The sequence below is a fragment of the Lissotriton vulgaris genome, chromosome 9, assembly GCF_964263255.1.
Source record: "Lissotriton vulgaris chromosome 9, aLisVul1.2, whole genome shotgun sequence".
In the NCBI taxonomy this organism is placed as follows: domain Eukaryota; kingdom Metazoa; phylum Chordata; class Amphibia; order Caudata; family Salamandridae; genus Lissotriton; species Lissotriton vulgaris.
The window spans coordinates 883,948,853-883,967,801 of record NC_141697.1 but is presented as its reverse complement, the minus strand read 5'-3'; positions in this window follow the sequence as shown (position 1 = coordinate 883,967,801).

Genomic DNA, 18,949 nt, shown 5'->3' with positions numbered 1-18,949 from the left:
ATTGAAGATTTCCTTGCCTTCATGTATTTCCCTATGATCAGGGCCAGGTTCAGGCACTGTTCGACAGTACCTTTGCCTTTTCTGAATCCATATTGGGAATTCACAATAAGGCCCACAGAGTCTGCCCATGATTCTAGTCTGGCTAAAATGACCCTACCCAGAATCTTACATGATGCATCAATTAATGAGATTGGGCGATAGCATCGGGGGTCTGATCTATCGCCCTTCTTAAAAATTGGCACCACTACTGCCTCCTTCCATGATGCCGGAATACGGCTAATGACAACTGCTCTAAAAACGTTTAACAGCACGGGGGCCCAAGCCTTAACATTGTGCTTAAAAAAGTCCAAAGGCACTAGATCAGGGCCAGGTGCTTTTAATGGTATGCCTTTCGACAGAGCATCTTCCACTTCTTGCAGGGTGAGCGATGAGCTCAAGGACAGGGAGGATTGAGAGACCACCGTTTCCTTTGCATCTCCTGGTGATAGTTCGTTGGGTAAAGTTCCATGGGGATTAAAAATGTTCCCGAAATGTGATTCCCATGTTTCACATGCAATCTGCATCACAATATTGTCCTTGCCATTATTTGTAAAAAGGGGGCGATTGATGACTTCCCAGAAAAGCCTGCTATCCTTCAGTTCCGAGGCCTTTTCTAGATCTTCCCAGGCTTGATTTTTTAAATCCGACTTTCTTGTTTTTATGGCTTCTTTATAGGCCAATCTGGATGCTCTAACCAGTTCTATATCCCTAGGTTTTTGTTTTAATGCCGCTTTCAGAGATCTGTTTGTTGCCGAACATGCAGCATCAAACCATCTTGGGCCTAGCCTTCTGTTTTTACCAATTGGTTTTGTGAGGCGTTCGGCTACATGCCTACATAAAGATTCAAAGTTTTCTATGACCTTTTCTGGGTTAGTTGTAGGTGTTAGACATGCCTCGTATTCAGAGCTATATCCATTTAGGATCTCTGCCTCAAGACCCACCGCATCTATTTTACCCCATTTAAGAGTAATGCCTTGGTTCCTGCTATACTTTACAGGTTGCTCCCAAACAGGGTGTGTGGGTTTAATAGGACAAAGCAGGGATAGGATTAGAGGGTTGTGGTCACTGGCAGCATTAGCAATTACTTCCAACTTATCAACATAGTAAAAGTGCCCACTGGAGACAATTACAAAGTCAATAAAACTCATCGTACCTCTGGTACCCTGAAACGTCGGTATTGGAGTAGAATTTAGGCCAACCCAGGGGTCCGCTATGCATAAATCATTTAGAATAATGATGTTGTTTAAGACGTCCCCCTGGGGTGTATGTTTGAAGTGTAACAGGGGTTGATCATGGGAGTCTCTCAAGCCACACACCTTCGAGTCCCCATAGGTGCATAATGAACAGTTGAAATCTCCCACCCAGATGACAAATAATAGGGGTTGCTCTTGGCATGCCCTGGCTATGGCCTCCTCCAATTTCGACATTACGAATGTCTCATTGTTGTCAAAGATGTTATAATACCAGTTAATCAGCAACAATGGTTCAGGAAACAAATTAACCAACATCAACACTTGAAACCATGGGGAGTCAACTATCATAGAAGTTACAAGTTTACATAGTTTTAAGGAGGTTGCTGTCATTAGGCCACCTTTTGCCCTACCCACTTGTGAAGGTATCGCTAGGGTATTAAAGGCTTGGAAGCCCTCGATGTTCTGGGTGGATCGGCTCCATGTTTCCTGAAGGCACAAGATGTCAGAGTCACCCACAAAGTCTAACCATGCCTCATCCTCCAACCTTGAGGCGAGCCCAGCAATGTTCCAAGAAATTAGACGCATCCTTAGTTCATTTTGGTTCTTTCTGACTGGTTCAGGTAATACTTCCAGGTTATACCTTAAGATGATTGAACTTGGTTCACTTTCTTTAGTAAGGTCTGCCTCAGGGGCTTGGGCGTTAGAAGTACGATCGTCACCAACTGAAACATTCTCCCGTGAGTTATCGTTACAACTTTCTCCCTTCTCCCTCTGGCTGGGCTCACCTATTGTTAAGGTATTAGTAATACAGGGAGGATTTTGTGATGGTCAATCTATCTCTTCCATACCTGCAAGTGGATCAAAACGGTTTCTTAAGGGGATATTGCTTGGGAACCATCCTAGGTAATCTTCCCCCTGATATCTTGGTCTTAGGTCGTTGTGCCAAGTTTGCGAGGGGTTATTATTGTTATAAATTGGCGCCCTAAAACATCAAAATCACATTACCAGGCTCGGTCCACTAGGTAGACCAGGAGCCACATGGCCGGTTCTAGCCAGCTACACACCACATCCGGACATTGAAACAATGTCAGACAGAGAACTTTTAGTTCAGTTAAAACAACTAATTAAAATACATAGACAATTGGTCCAATATGTCATGCGGACTTCAACAGTCCAACCTGCAATTAAAATTCCACAAAACACCCCTCAACAGGGGAACACAAATAAAATTACACCACAGAATATACAATCATGTCTTGGTAAAACACCTGCAAAACAGGAACAAATTCACTTCTGGTTAGCTCAAAAAATCACTCAAATAGAGGCAGTATTTCCAGATACTACCCCTCACGAAAAACACTGAATTCTGACTATCTGTCTCCCAATGGGGATCGCACCACATGTAGAGGACTGTGATACTTGGGGCACAGTCTTTGCTTCTATCTACACAAAAACACATGGTGTTCCGTCTATGGCGGTTATACCAGATGTACTAAGACAGATTCAAAATGAATACGGTCCAGAACCTGCTTTAACACTAGGTATGAAATTACTGAAATACTTTAAGCAGGTCTCGGCTATATTATTAGCCAACATAAAAGGAGAAGCAGCATCTGTGGCGATCCACCAAAAATTGAAAGAGACAGATATAGCAGAACAACCTTTTGAACTTACTAGAATAATTGAAAAATCCTATGACGAATTAGGTAGAGATAGCTTGGGTGGTGAACCAGTAAAACCCCAACTAATTGAAAATCCTGAAAAAACTTTCATTAAAAATAATCTCAACTCTCAAAAGAAGAAGTGGGAGGGTAATAAGCAAACCTCTCCCAGAGAAAAACAGTTTCAGTCCAGAGGAAGGTCTCCCCAACGAAGAAATAGCTCTCCAGAAGGGGGGAAAGTCTCCACAACGGGAGCCCTCTGAAAAAAGATAGAACCTTAGAAATAGGGACAATTTGAGAAAACCTGACAGATATCAAGATATTGATACACGTCCCTCTCGATCTTTTCAGACTTCCTCAAAGAAATCGGAAAGAAGAGGACGGTCAGAACATAAAGAAGAGAACGTCAAGTCCAAAGACAAGGGACCTGCTCATCAAAGTAAAAAAATTCCAATTTCCCAGAAAGAGGTAGCCAGTATTAAAGTAAAACATGCCGAGAATTCCGAGGACACAACTGAAAAATGGAGAGTGGGCCCAGACAATGCTAGACAGCGCAGCAGAAGTGACCATAGCTCGCTAGATCCTGATGAATCTTCTGGAGACAGTGGACACGAATGAATACATTCAAGTGGAAACTGCAGACACTCGAGTTAGAGTGCCCCATAAACTATATGAAATAACATTACTTATAGAGGGAGATAAAACTAGGAAAATAAAAAGTCTCTTTTGGGAGAATCTAGCTAAAGGCTATGATATCCTTCTAGCAGAGAAAGACTGGCCTCCATAGTTTGTCAGGGAGTGCCCACATGGCGAAGAAATTATTATGCCTGCCTTCTCGAATCACATTCCAATTCATAAAAAATACACATTTGCTAGAAAATGGGCAGTGGCCCAAGCCCCTGCATTATATAAAAATCATGTAGGATGGGATGAGGATTCTCCTCACCATAAAATCCAGTTAAAAAATCAACCTACTGCACAGAGGCAGTATCCTATTAAGCAAGAAGCTAAAAAACAAGTTAGAGAAATTGTTTCCCGTCTCCAAGCCAGACGATTCATATCGTCTAGTTTTGGACTACAGACACCTAAACTCCTGCTGTAAAACCTTTGCAGTACAAAACTCACATAGTGCAGCACTAATGAATAACATTGTGCGCAAGAAATATAAAACGACATTAGATATTTCAAATGGTTTCTTCTGTCAAAACATAGCACCTGAAAGCAGATATTTGACCGCTTTCTCCAGCATGTGGACCCAAAAACAATTTTGTCGTCTCCCACAGGCATGCAAGAACAGCCCAGGATTTTTTTCAGCCAGGGTAAGAGAGTTACTACAAATATATGATGATGAGGCATTATTTTATGTCGATGACATCTATCTTACAGACGATGACCTGGAGACTCACTTGAAAAGAGTGAACATCATAATACTTGGGTTCGCATCTGAAGGGTACAAATTTAACTTTAAAAAATCACGAATTGCCCATCTAACTGTCCTATTTTTAGGATATGAATTATCAAGTGAAAGAAAAAGCCTAGCAGACAACTTCTTAGAGAAGTGTGCAGTACTCCAAGCTCCCAAAACGCTGACAAACTTACAATCAATTCTAGGTTTCCTGAATTTCGGAAGAACATACATTCTAAATTATGCAGAGAGGGTTAAACCTCTCTACGAACTAATAAAACCTGATTTTAAACCAAATAATTGGACTCAAAAACACACAGAAATTTTAAGATCATTACAGACAGACATGTTAACTAAAACAAAACTGCAAACACGCGCAAACTAACGCAACATTGTAATCCGAGTCATCCCAGGAAGATGCAGATTCACATACCTGACCTCTAATGAGGGAGAAACTGTACCAATAGCTTAAAAATCACACTTGTACACACAAGCTAAAATGAAATTCAGTTCTACTGAAAAAATTCTAACTGCTGTAGCAAAAGAAAAAGCCCTAGCCCAAGGGAAAGGGATATCTGTTTTAACAGCAGTATCAGCCCTTGAGGCAGTAACAAGACCAGGCTTTCCAAATGCTATAGCTCTAGATCCAAAATGGATACAATGGGAAAATTCTCTTGCTTCAGAAGATGTGAAACACGCTTTTGATCCGAAAATGAAAAAACTAGAAGATCTGGAATACAAATATGAATGCCCTCTGTCAATCGAAGCTCGGCCTCTTGAACAGTACACCTGTGTAATCTACACAGACAGATTTGCACAACACTACGTTGTGGAAAAACAAATTTACAATGCTGCGTGCGCGATTGTTAAAGGTCGCTGGCGCTTAGGTAAATTCAGACCGATGGTCACTAAAACTGAATCACTCAGAAACTGTACAGCTCAGCGAGCTGAAATAAGATCTCTAAAGATGGCGCTTGAAAATGCTGATCGCGAATTCCCCACACTAATAGTGCGTGATTCGCATTACTGCGTCCGGTCTTACAATAATTCCATGCATGTGGATAAAAAACGGATACAAAGATGAGAAAGGTGCCACAATAAAGCATAAAAAACTATGGGAACAAGTAGTTCTTTTGCAGAAAGAACTACAAAAGACTCACGTGATACATACGCAGAGTCTTCAACGTGATGGCGTTCACGTTGCAGGGAATTCATTGGCTGACAGAGCCACAGCAGCAGCTGGTCAACCGGCTTCCGTAGCCACAAAAAAGCTTTCTAAAAAACAAATAGACGGTGAAATGCTACTAGCAGTAAAAGCCTCAATGGAAGGCAATTATGCGGTGTTACTCTAAACTATCCACTCTGCAATACATACATAATTGATGCGAACTCCGTTCCGTTTGCTCAAATCCCTGGAGTGGGGGATAGAGTAATTCCAAACACGAACCGGAGAATCTTCTTGATTCAAGAAGCACACATGGGATTAGGTCTGAGGCACCAAGAGATCCTGAAATCTCTAATAGAATTACAATCAAAATACTGGTGGCCGGGGATGAATGTGCAAATTTATAACTTTGCTATGAATTGTCAGGACTGCAACAGAGATCGCAGTTGTGAACTGGACCAGACACCTCTATTAAACAGCATCAGGCTATCTATACGCAGACATTCAGACGGAAAAATGCGATCCCATAATTATTAAGACAAGATTCATTTAGATGTGGCCCCAGCGCTCGGCTGACGCCAGAACTGTTATAAAATATTTGCGAGTCTTTATCGGCACATACGCAATTGGCATGCTACATTCTGACCAGGGTCCTGCGTTTAGCTCTCGGTCTTACAAGGAGGCCCTGGCCAGCATGGGCATTGCGTTGCGGTACTCTAGTCCATTCCATCCCGAGGGAAATGCGGTAGTGGAGAGAAAAAACCGTGACATAAAGCAATCTATAACAGCGAGGGTATTAGGTTCGGGTGACGGGTGGGTGAAACATCTAATAAGTGTCCAACGTAGTCTTAATAACATGCCAAGAAATTCTCTAGGAGGTATCAGTCCGTACAAACTTTTATTTGGTACTAGAATGATCATCCAGGATTTGGATTGTCAGACTTCAGTGGTGAAACAAAAAACCTTTGATATCAAAGATCGTTTGGCTGTTTTACAGGACTTAAATGAAACCAGAAAAAGTCTAAGTAATGAAAAGGTAAAGCCAACGACCACTGAAGAAAAAACACCTGTCCCAGTAAGACCTGTCTAGATTCCAAAGATTGGGGATCTGGTCAGAGAAAAGATCGCGGTGAAGAAGGAATTTGGGCCTTCTTACAGAAAAGCAATACCTGTCTTAGCTGTCAGCGGAACAAGATCAGTAGTACTACCGCCCCTTGCTGGTAAAAAGGAGAACCGAGTTGTATCAATCGGAGTGAAACCACAACCATGTGGCCAATAATAAGTAGTAGGCCCAGTGGACTCCCAAGAAATAGCAGAAGACTGAATCTTACTACAATCCAAGAGGTTCAAACTGAGAGACTAATCACATTTGATAAACCTGCAGTGAACAAAAAAGGACTATGCAACAAAGCCATGGAACTTGTGCCTCTTGAAACCCAAATCGCAACAGTCCGTCAAGAAACACCTGTCTACAACGATGTAGCCTCGGACTATACAAATGTAACAAAAGAAAATCCAAAGATCAATGGAAATCTGGAAGCAATCCCACCAAATGACAGAACTGCATCTGGCTACTTTATCAACTTTGATGACTTTTCCGATGATCCAAGTGAACATGGAGAGAAGCCAGCAACAAAAACTCTCAAAAAGAAAATCACAGAGCTCTTTCATCAACTCAGAGAAACATATCTAATTTCACCATGGATTAAATTATGGATTGTGTTAGGTGTACTTTTCCTCCTTCTGTGGCTCATCTTGGTTTTAAGTTTGGGTAGGTTGATTGATGGAAAATATAGTACAATGGACACAGCAAGTCAGAACATCAACTTGGTCCTGAAACCACACAGATCTTCTCACATCAAAAAAAGAGAACTATCATCAGTGAACATCACAGCCATCCCTATACCTGGTGGTATAGCATGGGACAAAACTGACTATGAAATCTATGGCCCGGTTGAGCTCTTGAAATATCCACACCAATTCAAGATCTCCTTAAGGGAATTTGTATCACCTAGTACTTTCTCTGATGATTGGGACTTTGAAAATATTAATAATATGATGTCATATTTAGAAATGTCAGCAAAATTTACAGAACATGATTATTTACAGGGTTCATCGAATTATGAGGAAATGTATTGCTACAATCACTTTGGGCATCATTATCTGCATAAATCTGCTAATCTTAGAAATATTTTCAGCTATAATCAGTGGGAACATTGTCCAACTCCGCCAAAAGGCAGTTCTAAAACATTTTATGAGAAGTTTCCATACTTTTCGGGATATAATTACACTAATCCAGAAACGTTTTATTTCAAAATGTTAAATAAGACAGGATTGGAAAACATGTTGACAAATACTAAACTGATTTATTCTGAAAGATTTTATGAAAAAATGTGTATATTTGGTTTTGAATTTTGGAAAAACACCATTGAGACAAAAACCATCTGGGGTACTAGAGAGTGGCAGGTACAAGGTTTAGAATTGTTATGTAGAGCCTGCATGATCCCAGAACAAATAATGTTCCTGAATGACACCATTCAACAAACAACCTGTCTTGGTCTAGCCAAGATAAAAGATTTAAACAACCCATCTATACCAAAGCTTATGCCTGATGGAAACACCACTACAGATGAGGGGTTAGACGTGTCCTATATTTTAAAACAAAACAGAACAATTCCTGATTGGAACAAATGGTTGATCTGGCACACAGACACAAATAACTGTCAAGATAGATTCCTGAATAAAATACAGGGGTTCAAACAGAACAGGCCAGACCCGAGATATTCCCAGAGACAACATCCAGGGATAGTTACAACAGACAGTGTAGGAAAACTATGCCTCGACTGATAAAAGAGATCCACACTTCCCGAAATTAAGCAACACTTAACTTTACTTAAAGAAGGTGCTGACTTGCGAGATTTCATAATGGGACCTCGCAAACAGCGTCAAAAACGTTTCATATACGCCGGTATATACGCAGCTTACAGTGAAGCTTGGAAAGTAACACAAATTGAAACTGCAGAAAAAATACGAGAAATTGATCGTATTAATTTGGAAAAATCCCTTTCTGTAGTGGACAATGGGTTAACGACTTTGTCCTCCAGAATTTATTCACTGGACAGCATTGTATCATCTCCTATTGATATAATAGAACAGGATATGCTAATGTTACAACATGGCCAGTCCCAATTGCGTTCTATTGTGCAGCTAGGCTGGACGTTACAAAACCTCCGTTCAGGCTACGTGCCATGGCGTCTAATCAACACAACGTCATCATTTTCTATCTTTAACCTTACTGATAGACAAATCTCGTTGGCACAAAAAGGAGCAGACTATACGGTGCTGAGCATTGAAAAACTAGAAAGATTACCATTGACAATATGTCAGAAAGACCTGTCATTGAATGGATAATACATGGCACCATTACAATCCCGATAACAACTTTTCAGTTTCAATACTGCCAAAAGTATATACCAGCAGACCTGTATGAAAGGTTGGGTAAAGGATACATGAAGTCTCCTGGAATTTACCTTATACACATAGTACACATAGATGTTATAGTGAAGGGAAAAAATAGGTATTTCTTAGTGGTAACAATTGTAAAAAATCACTAAGCGGTACACTTCTGTGTCAAGGTATTAACTTGCATGGAGCCTGCGAAGGTTCATCAAACAACCTTTCATGTCATCTGCACGGCACCCCTGCTACACAGATAGAGCCTTTTTTCAGACAACTTTCCAACGGTAGCTATGTTATAATAAGTGACCACAGCTGTTGTGGCATGATGCCAGGAAAAGCCTATCTCGTGAGCGTTACTTCCAGGGTCATTTGCTGTATACAAGTATTGTATCCAAACAGCAATCCAGACATGGAGGCAGCAATATGGCCTTCTGTGAATATCTCTTCTATTCAAATTGATACTTTAAGCAGAATGAAGTCTATTCTTTTACAAACAACTGTGCCTTTAACCTCGTCCAAAGAGATGTATGACCTGCAAGTTGCAAGGACAGCCGCAGAGATACTACCCTATTATCGACAAATTGCCCCGTGCATTTCTCTGAAATGTTAAGCCAAATCTTAAACATGACAGATACCAGTGGCATCGCACATGTATTTAAGAAAAAAATTTCGGGACTGTTAGCACCCTTTGAAACAGTTCTGGGCATCTTCCCGAATTTTGTGCATTCTCTATTCGGTGGCCTGCCTCTTATTTTGGGACTCGTAGCAGGAATTTTATTTTTGTTCCTTCTGCTCCGACATGGCAAGCCAAGTCACAGACAAAACTCAGGCTACGATGGAAGAAACGATCCTAGCAATACGATACCGAGACCGTATCACTAAGGTCCTCGTATTGGCCCGGATAAGAAATCTGAATACTACCTGGTTTCTTTCATTTAGACTAATCTGGCAAAATTGCATCTTACCTCTGCTTTGATGTCTGCTATGCGGAGAAGAATGCGCGTTGGACCTCTGTTTTACACTACCATCAGCAGTACCAATGGATATCGATGCTTTGCTCTGTCCGTTAACGACTCATGCAACGTCTTGTCCCCAGCGGCTACCTATTCTGATGACGGCATTCGTTGAGACTTCACCCTTACGATTAGGTGGCGGTGAAGTACGAGATGAAAGCAGCACCACACAGGTACAACCTTCTGTGACCATTGCTGATCTGAACACCGATGACGGCAATGCATCGCATATCTGCACTATTTCTGATTTTTCAGGGTTGGCCCAACTTTCACCTACTGTGGTAGACGCGTTTTTGCTGGCCTATCTGAGGTAATGTTCTCTCCTAACAACGAGAATAATATTTGAAATAGCGAGCACACAGCGCTCCCTGAACTCTGAATTTGGCCTTCAGTTTTTATAAACAACACTACTGAAAACATTTGGAAATATTTTTTTCCATGAAAGCGAAATTATTTTTTCAGTATTTCCAAAATATTTACATTTTTTTGGCACATGATACTCTGCTTAAAGTAGAACTATTCTTAGAGAACAGAACTTCTATTGTTAGAGACTCTAGAGACAATATTTGGAATCAGCCTCTAGCACTTGTACAACCTTGTATAAATATGTGATCAAATGGTCTCGACCTTTTTCTTCTGTATTAAGAGCCATTTCATGAATGTAATTTTCGTGATTCATTCAGTCAAACATTCTAAATGAACAAAATTTTATCTGAATGATACCACTGCTTGAAAGCGTACAGTATAATACTCATTTTCGTGTATCTATACCATTTCAAATGCATTTTATGTATTTTGGGGTGGGCTGGAAAACACATGCATGCTTATATGTTTATATATTACTTAGTATTCAGTAATGATGGACATTATATGTGGAGTAGGTGTTGTGAACGTATCTAGGACCCTAATTAAATATTCCCGATGTATGCCCATATGTGGTTATAACAATTCATATCCTTATAAAGGCATAAGAATCATATCCATATTTAGTCATAGCCAATGCAGTCCAAATACGGCAAGGCTACTTCCCTAGACTCCTAGAAAGTATGACGCGTTCTTTAAACAAAACAAACCTCCAGCAGCCCGGGAATTCCCCCTGCTTTTGTTTTGATTTGTCCTAGAACTCCTGAGAGTCCTGAAAGAACTGCCAGTTCTTAGTGACAGTTTCTAATGACGTCTTAAGTCCAACCTTACGTCAAACACGGCACCTTCCAGGTATAAATATACCAGCATTTGCCTTAAGCAACACACAGTGGTTTGAAGCAGAGCGGCTATCTACTTACCCAAATCCCAGCTGATGCGAGTGCCGAAGGAAGCCGTCCATCCCATTTGACGCACTGAGAAAGACGCTGTCTTTTCTCCTTCCGCGAAAATCCAGCTCCAGTGTTTCCAGTCACCCTTGCGGGTTACTGGGAGATCGAGTCCTGAGAACTAGATACAAGACCTCCTTCATCATAAAACCAAGGTATGGAGCTGATTAGATCCTTAGAGAATTCTTGATTCAGATTCTTGGCAAAACTAATTTAACTTAAACTGCAACTCCCTTACTCCTTCCCACATACTAGGCTTAGGTTAGGTACACTGGGGTAGGCGTAATCTAGAAGTTCCAGTTGAGTACGTTTAGCCAAACTTTTATCTTTGTATGTATTGTATATATTTTATCCGTTTTAAGTATCATATGGCTCAGAAACCATATCAATGCTTTTACAGTATTATTTTATAATACTCCTTTTACTGTACACACTTTACTTTATGATAAGTATTGCAATTGTGGCAATTCACTTCTCTTGCATGAGAAAGAAGACTGCTCAATAAATAACACCTTTTATTGAAAACGCCCGTCTCTCTATTTCTCTGCACTCTGGTGAAACTAAGCATGCACGATTGACTGAGTGAAATAGCTATCTATTGTTTTCACACAACTCTGGAGACATACTCCTTATTCTGGAGGGAGCAAAGTTGTCATGTTTATGCTGTTGTCAGAAACTAATCCCTTCTTGTCTAATCAGGGAAGTTAACTCCTCTCTGTTCATTCGAGAAAGTTTCTAGTAACCTCTGAGCTATCTGGCATACCTAATTAAGTCTAACATATTCAGTAGAGACCTAGTCGACCTCAGTCCTACGTCTAAACTGCCGTTTATGTTATTCCAATGGCAAGAGCCTATTGGGAATATAGGAACTACACTACAATACAACCAAACCTCATCCATGAATGGAGGTAATGAAGTTAGGGGATTAGACATATAAACTAAAATATCATTAGCATAAGCCGAAATTTTGTTTCAGTGTAATTATATGAAAAGCCAGAAATAAGATTATTAACTCGTATGCGTTCAAGAAAGGGTTCAGGACATAAAACAAGGAGCAAGGGAGAAAGGGGACCCTGGCGCGTGCCTCTAGATAAGGGGAAAAATTTAGAAAAACGGTTATTTACAAAAATACTAGCTCGTGGGCAGGAGTATAATAGTTTGATGTAGGAAATGAATGTAGGTCCAAAGCCAAACCATTGAAGAGTTTTGAACATGAATTGCCAATTAATATGGTCAAAAGTCTTTTCGGCATCCAAAGACAACGCTGCAAGGGGGAGCTTTAATTTATTGCCGTAGGAGATGATGTTTGCAAACATTCTAGCATTGTCTGATGCTAATCTGCCCTTCACAAATCCAATTTGATCTGTTTTTATTAGCAATGGAATAATATTTTCGAGACGAGATGCCAGGATCTTAGCAAATATTTTACAATTGTAGTTAATCAATGATATAGGTCTGTAATTCTTATAAAGTGAATGGTCCTTATCCGGTTTAGGGATGAGGATTATTAAAGCATCCATAAAAGAACCAGAGGCTTTAACATCATCAATAAAAGAATTAAAGAGTTGTAGGAGTTTGGGGACAAAAATGGAGGCAAAAGTAGAGAAAAATTCAATGGAGAGACCATCAGGACCAGGGGCTTTTGATTTTTTCAAAGATTTAATAGCATTGGTAATCTCCTGGGGGTAACTTTTTCCTCTAATAAGTGGAATTCATCAGGCAAAGACGGGGGGATGGGAGGCCCCTAAAAAAAGTATCCATATTTTGATTAGAGGGATGCGTGCCATCAGTATAGAGCGATTGATAATAGTTATGAAAAACATCAGCAATACCATCAGCAGATGTCACTAAGGTGTTAGTAGAGTCATTCTTGATAGGACCAATGTTTTTACGTTCAGATTTATTTTTAAATAGTTCGCTAACATTTTACCTGCCTTGTTCTGGCCTCCGTGATACATAGATTTGACTTTAGGAAGAATATTACATGCTTCGACTGTTGCAAGTTTATTAAGTTCAGATTTAGCAGTAATCAATTCAAGGAGAGTTTTAGGAGATTTGGACGTAAAATACGTATGTTCCAATAATTTAAGTTGTTGTAATTGATCCGCATATTTTTTACGATTAGTTTTCTTTTTCCTAGAGACATAAGAAATAGTAAAGGCACGAAAAGAAGCCTTAAAAGCATCCCAATTATTGGAAATGGAAGTGTCCGATGGGTTATTGAACTTGAAATATTCATCAATAAGAGTAGTGGCTTCTTTAATGAAAATAGTGTCAGATAACAAAAAGTAATTACATTTCTAACGGCTAAACTCTGGCGAATTAATTGATAAGTCAAGGACAGAATGGACTGGTACATGATCAGAAATTAAAATAGACCCAATTTCCGATGAGTGAACAGATGGAAGTAAGGATTTGCTAACCAAAATATAATCAATACTGGAACGAGTTTGATGGACATTGGAAAATAAAGTATACTCAAGAGAATCAGCGTTACAAGTTTTCCAAACATCATATAATGATTGAGAGGTGTTGGCCGACTGGAAAGCTTTGTGGGATTTATCAGGATTAAATTTGCATTTAGATTGTCTATCAGAGAAGGGTTCAATCCAATGATTACAATCACCTGCAATAATAATGTTAGGGCAATCAATGGAGGAGAGTAAAATTTTGATGTCATTCCAAAATTGAAGGTCTGATTTAACTGGGCCATAAATGCTCAGCAAAACCAGTGTTGTGTTTTGAATAACAACTTTGGCCATTCCCCAACGTCCATCATCATCATTTTGTGTAGACAAAATTTGTACGACTTATTAAATAATATAGCAACACCCCCTTTTTTGCTAGAAGCAGGAGAATAAACAACTTGTCCCACCCATTGCCTTTTTAATTTGAGCGATTCTGCATCATTACAGTGTGTCTCCTGAATAAAAGAAACCTGAGAATTAAGTTTGGATAAGTGAGAGAGTACTTTTTGTCTCTTGACGGGATGACCAAGGCCACGTACGTTCCACGTTACAAACTTACACATGAAGGAGGGATGGGAGGGTTATACATTAAAAGTTGATACACATCAGGGATATATCTAAAAAGAAAATGACACCACATATAGATAACAAAAGGGAAATATGTTGCATAGAAATAAATCAACCTACGAAGCACATGCACCAAATGTAACATTAGCAAGAAAAAAAAAATAGAACCAGAAGAACGCAAGTGGGAAAGAGAATAAAAAGAGAAGAAAGATAAGATAGATCAAGGACAGAAGTCTAGATCTATGAAGAAAAAAGAACACTAAATGCATGAGGCATAGCTGCAGCGACAGGAGATGGAGCGACATAGAAAAAAAATACATGAAAAGAATTGCAGACAGCCAAAAAGAGAAGGGTAATCAAAATGAACCACAGGAACACTAAAGGACGGGAGGGAGGATCTCCCATATAATTGGCAGAAATGCTGTGGAGAAAGGATCTCAATTTGACAGGATCATCAAACGAGCGTGAGGACCCATTATGAGTAATTTTACACAGACAAGGATGAAGAATGCCATAACGGATATTCAATTGTCTCATCTGTGGGCATAGAGCCAAAAAATATTTCCTTCTAGCATTAGTGGCATTAGATAAGTCTTGAGAAATGAAGATGTTGTGACCAGACCATTTGAGATTGCGCTTGGCTTTGGCTGCAGAGAGGACTCGCATTAAATCTGTAAATTCTAAGAACAGCATAAATATTCCTTTAGGTTTGGAAGCATGAGGTTGTATTCAACCAAGTCTATGCGCACGTTGGATATTTAATGCAGGTACTAGTGAAAGGTCCAAGTGTTCTGGTAGGAATTTCTTTAGAAAAATAAGCATATCATGTCCATCAAGGTTTTCTTGAAGACCATAAAGACGTAGGTTGTTGCGTCTATTTCTATTTTCCAAGTCCTCTGTATGAAGCTTTAAACGAGGGATTTCTTGTTCCAAAGACAGAATTTTAGTAGAAACATCCTGGATATCACTAATACGTTGCTCCAAATCCAACACCTTGGCTTCCATACTAATCCATCTATCCTCAATTTGTTGAAGCTTCTCGTTAGTCGAGGTCATAAAAGACTTAAGACCCTTCACTTCATCCAAAATAATATCAAGAACAGGGTTTTGAGAGGAATGAATGGGTGAAGGCGGGTCATTTTTGGCTCTCTTTAGTTTTGTACCTGTTGACGAGGCTCTTGTGGAGGTCGGAGCTTCATTAGCCATCTGTATTTGCTTTGGTGAGCGAGAATTTATCTTTAATAGCGTTCTCAGTCTGCCCGTACGTCTCAAGAGAACACTTTTTTGAGTCATTCTCCTGTTAGGACTCAAAAATGCACACGTACTGAATTAAGCATAGACGAAAGGGCATGTGATAATATACAAGCTAATTCTACATAAGGTTAAGAGGTGTGACCAAAAACATGAATGACTTGTACTTCAAAAATGCTTCAATTATTAATGTAATTTCCTGTCAGTTCATAGTCTGGATACAAAATTATACAAGCAAAGGAAACGTTGAGGCAAGCATCAATGCCTATGAGGAAATAAATAAATAAAAATCTTGACTAAAAACGCTGAAAAAACAACTTTATAATGTTGCCAACATGGAAGTAATTTCCTTGCAAAGCTGCAACTGCTGCTGAAATTCCCTCTCATTCGAAGCTCAGGCGAATAAATGATGCAGATAATAAAACATTATTGCTGACTGAAAACGAAGGAATGGTAGTGAAAATGCCACCAACAACCTCACTTGTGAAGATGAGCAGGGTATCAGACAGAGAAAATGAAGTGACACGTTGCCGCGCGTTGATGTGCTCAAACGCCGGTTACCTTTGTATTTGGATGAGGCGAACGGCTGATACAAAATGGCGGCCGCCACTCACAGGACAGTGAGGGAGAGACAACCAGCGCTGAGTCACCGCATCAGGTCCGGACAAAGAAAACACATCAAGCCGCTCTCCGAGCATTCAGCCGCCGAAATCCGTCATCGAAACTCCTGCGGGCACAGGAAAGCAGGCTGCAATTGTGACAAAAGCTCTGCGGTCGCACGGAGCTTACAGGGAAGGCGCCATCCTCCCACGGCTCCCAACAATAAAATACTTTGAAATGAAAAAAACAAATGGAAAGGTAGAAGGTGCAGTTTGGGTATTATTAGATTGTTTGGTATTTTGAGAAGCATTTATTCAGTGTGTGCCAAGTGCCAATCTTTAAACGTGTTTAATTCTGAGATCTTGAAGACATCTGGGATTGTGCCTGTGTTTACAAAGATTGCAACATCTGATCCTGGAAACTGCCAGCCCCTATCTTTCATGGATTTTCCATAAAAAACTTTTGGAAAACAAGAGCCTTGTAAGCTTCTGGATATGACAAGGGCCCACAATGTGTTATCTGATAACCAGGCAGTTTTAAATACCATTGATCAAGCCTTTTGCCTGTAGGAAATTACAATGAAGTATGTCCACCTAACAGGATGTAAGAAAACATTTTTTCTTTTTTTTGTTGCAATGTTTTTCACAGGTCACAGGATGTTACAGATATATATAAGCAATTCATACGAGGTGAACATGAAATGGAAAGAAACGAAGGAAGAAAAACTACGCAGATGAATATAGTTATACTTAGTTAATTGTCTAATATTATCTTAAAAAGATATCACAAGTATAAAATACTTTTTTCCCTTTTCCATTCCCCCCACGCTACATTTCAATTTATGATTAATCATGACTGACAATAATAAAATAAAGCTGGGAGATATACGGTCCTGATGAATGCTGAGCGTAACTAGCTCATGAAAGCAGAAACATGTTGACCACTTGACTATATACATTTGTTAAGGACACGGTGGTTCAAATTCACTTAACGGTCCAGTGTCCACTTTCACTTTGTTTTTATATGAAGGTAATACTGGCCCCTTATTAAAATTTGGTTGGGGATCAGAATTACCCAGTTTTAAATTCACTCACTTACACCCTGGGCACTAATACACTTGCCTTTAACTAGAACCCAATGATGAAAACTGGTCACTGACTTAGTTGGTGCCTGAGGGTTCTTTTTCACAGCGACTCCGACTAAACTCACATTTTACCCGCCGTTTGGTTAGTGGTAATATTATTTTGAATCTTTGGTTACTCTTTTGTTGTTTGATATGAATGATAAAACCCCACCAAGAATTATTCCAAATTTTATCGAACTTTATCAGCAAGGAAAAGCCCCTTGCATTAGCCAGAACGAGCTCCGATTCATATATCTGATGCATAAGGATGCACCATTCCATATCCTTAGGGAAGCTCCCTGAGACCCATGCCCTAGCAATAAAAAGCAGGGCAGATACCCGCATAATTATTATTAATCTCTGAGTGCCTCCCTCAAGATCATATTTAGCTCCCTTCATTCATTCTTCAACAGAAAGTTGCATGGCAAAACCAGAGTTAAGGACATACATATTGTTTGTAAACAAGCACACAGTGCAAACATATGCAAGACATCTGCGAAAGAAGATTGCACTTAGAACATTTTGTTTTATCTGTTAAGGCAGTTGCTCCCCATTTTAAAATTACGTCTGGGCTACAATATAAAAGACATACCGAATGCACCTGTTGTAATTTAAGATTAACAGAGATTAACAGAGTGTACAGAGCAATCTAGCAAATCTAAAGACGTCTGGATCTCTTCAGCCGAAATCTCAGATGAGAGAAGTTCTCCATTTTGCCGGCGAGAGCGGGGTATCTTCTACAGCAAGCTGTGAAAATGCCTGACACGTCATGCTAATAGTAGGTTTAATACATGGCTTAAAATAGTATGAAGAAAGATCTGAGCCTTTAATGTCTTACGTATATTCACAACCCGTCCGCATATAGTCCTCACTTGCAGGTATTTAAAGAAAGAATTACGTGGGATCTCAAAGACTTCTTGCAAATCAGAGAAGGACCGAAAGCCATTAAGATTGAATAGTTGTCCCCTTGTTCCAATCCCACAGTGTGCCCAGACCCTACAAGTTGGATACCGGAAAATAGGGGGAAAAGCAGGATTGTCTCTTATGGGGATATCTTTATTAATAAAACCAACAGAATATTTCTTACAGAACCCCTTCCAGATAATATCTTTTAGTTTCTTAAAGCGTACCCTTTTGTAATAGTTGTGGCCTCTTAGCCAATAATAAAAGCCTAACCTCTGCTCCAAGACCTAGCTGGTAGCAGAATGCTGTTGAGTCTGGTCGTCTAAGGTTAGTAAACTGCACAAGCATCCTGTAAAAGCAGCCCAGATATAAAGCTTAAAATCTGAGAGTGAGAGCTCTCCTTTCTTATAGTGAAGTTTCAGAAATCTAATGGCTCACCTTGCATGCCTGTAGCACCAGATAAAACTTCCAAAAGCGCCTTCTAGATGTCCAAAGAAAGAGCCCCGGGACCCTCAAAAGAATTGTCCTGAACAAATAAAGAATTTTAGGAAGAATATTACTTTTAATAATATGTTCTTATCCAACAATAGTGAGTGGTAAGTTATTCCATGTGTTCAATTTAAGGATCATTGTAGATAGCAGTGGGTTGTAGTTTAGCTTAACAATATTGAAGACCTCGGGGATAACTTAACGCCTAAATAAACCACTGAGGCAGTAACTGGATTAAAAGAGTCGGAAGTAAAAATGAGAAGAGCCTGAGTTTTAGATAAATTCAGCTTATAGCCAGAAAAA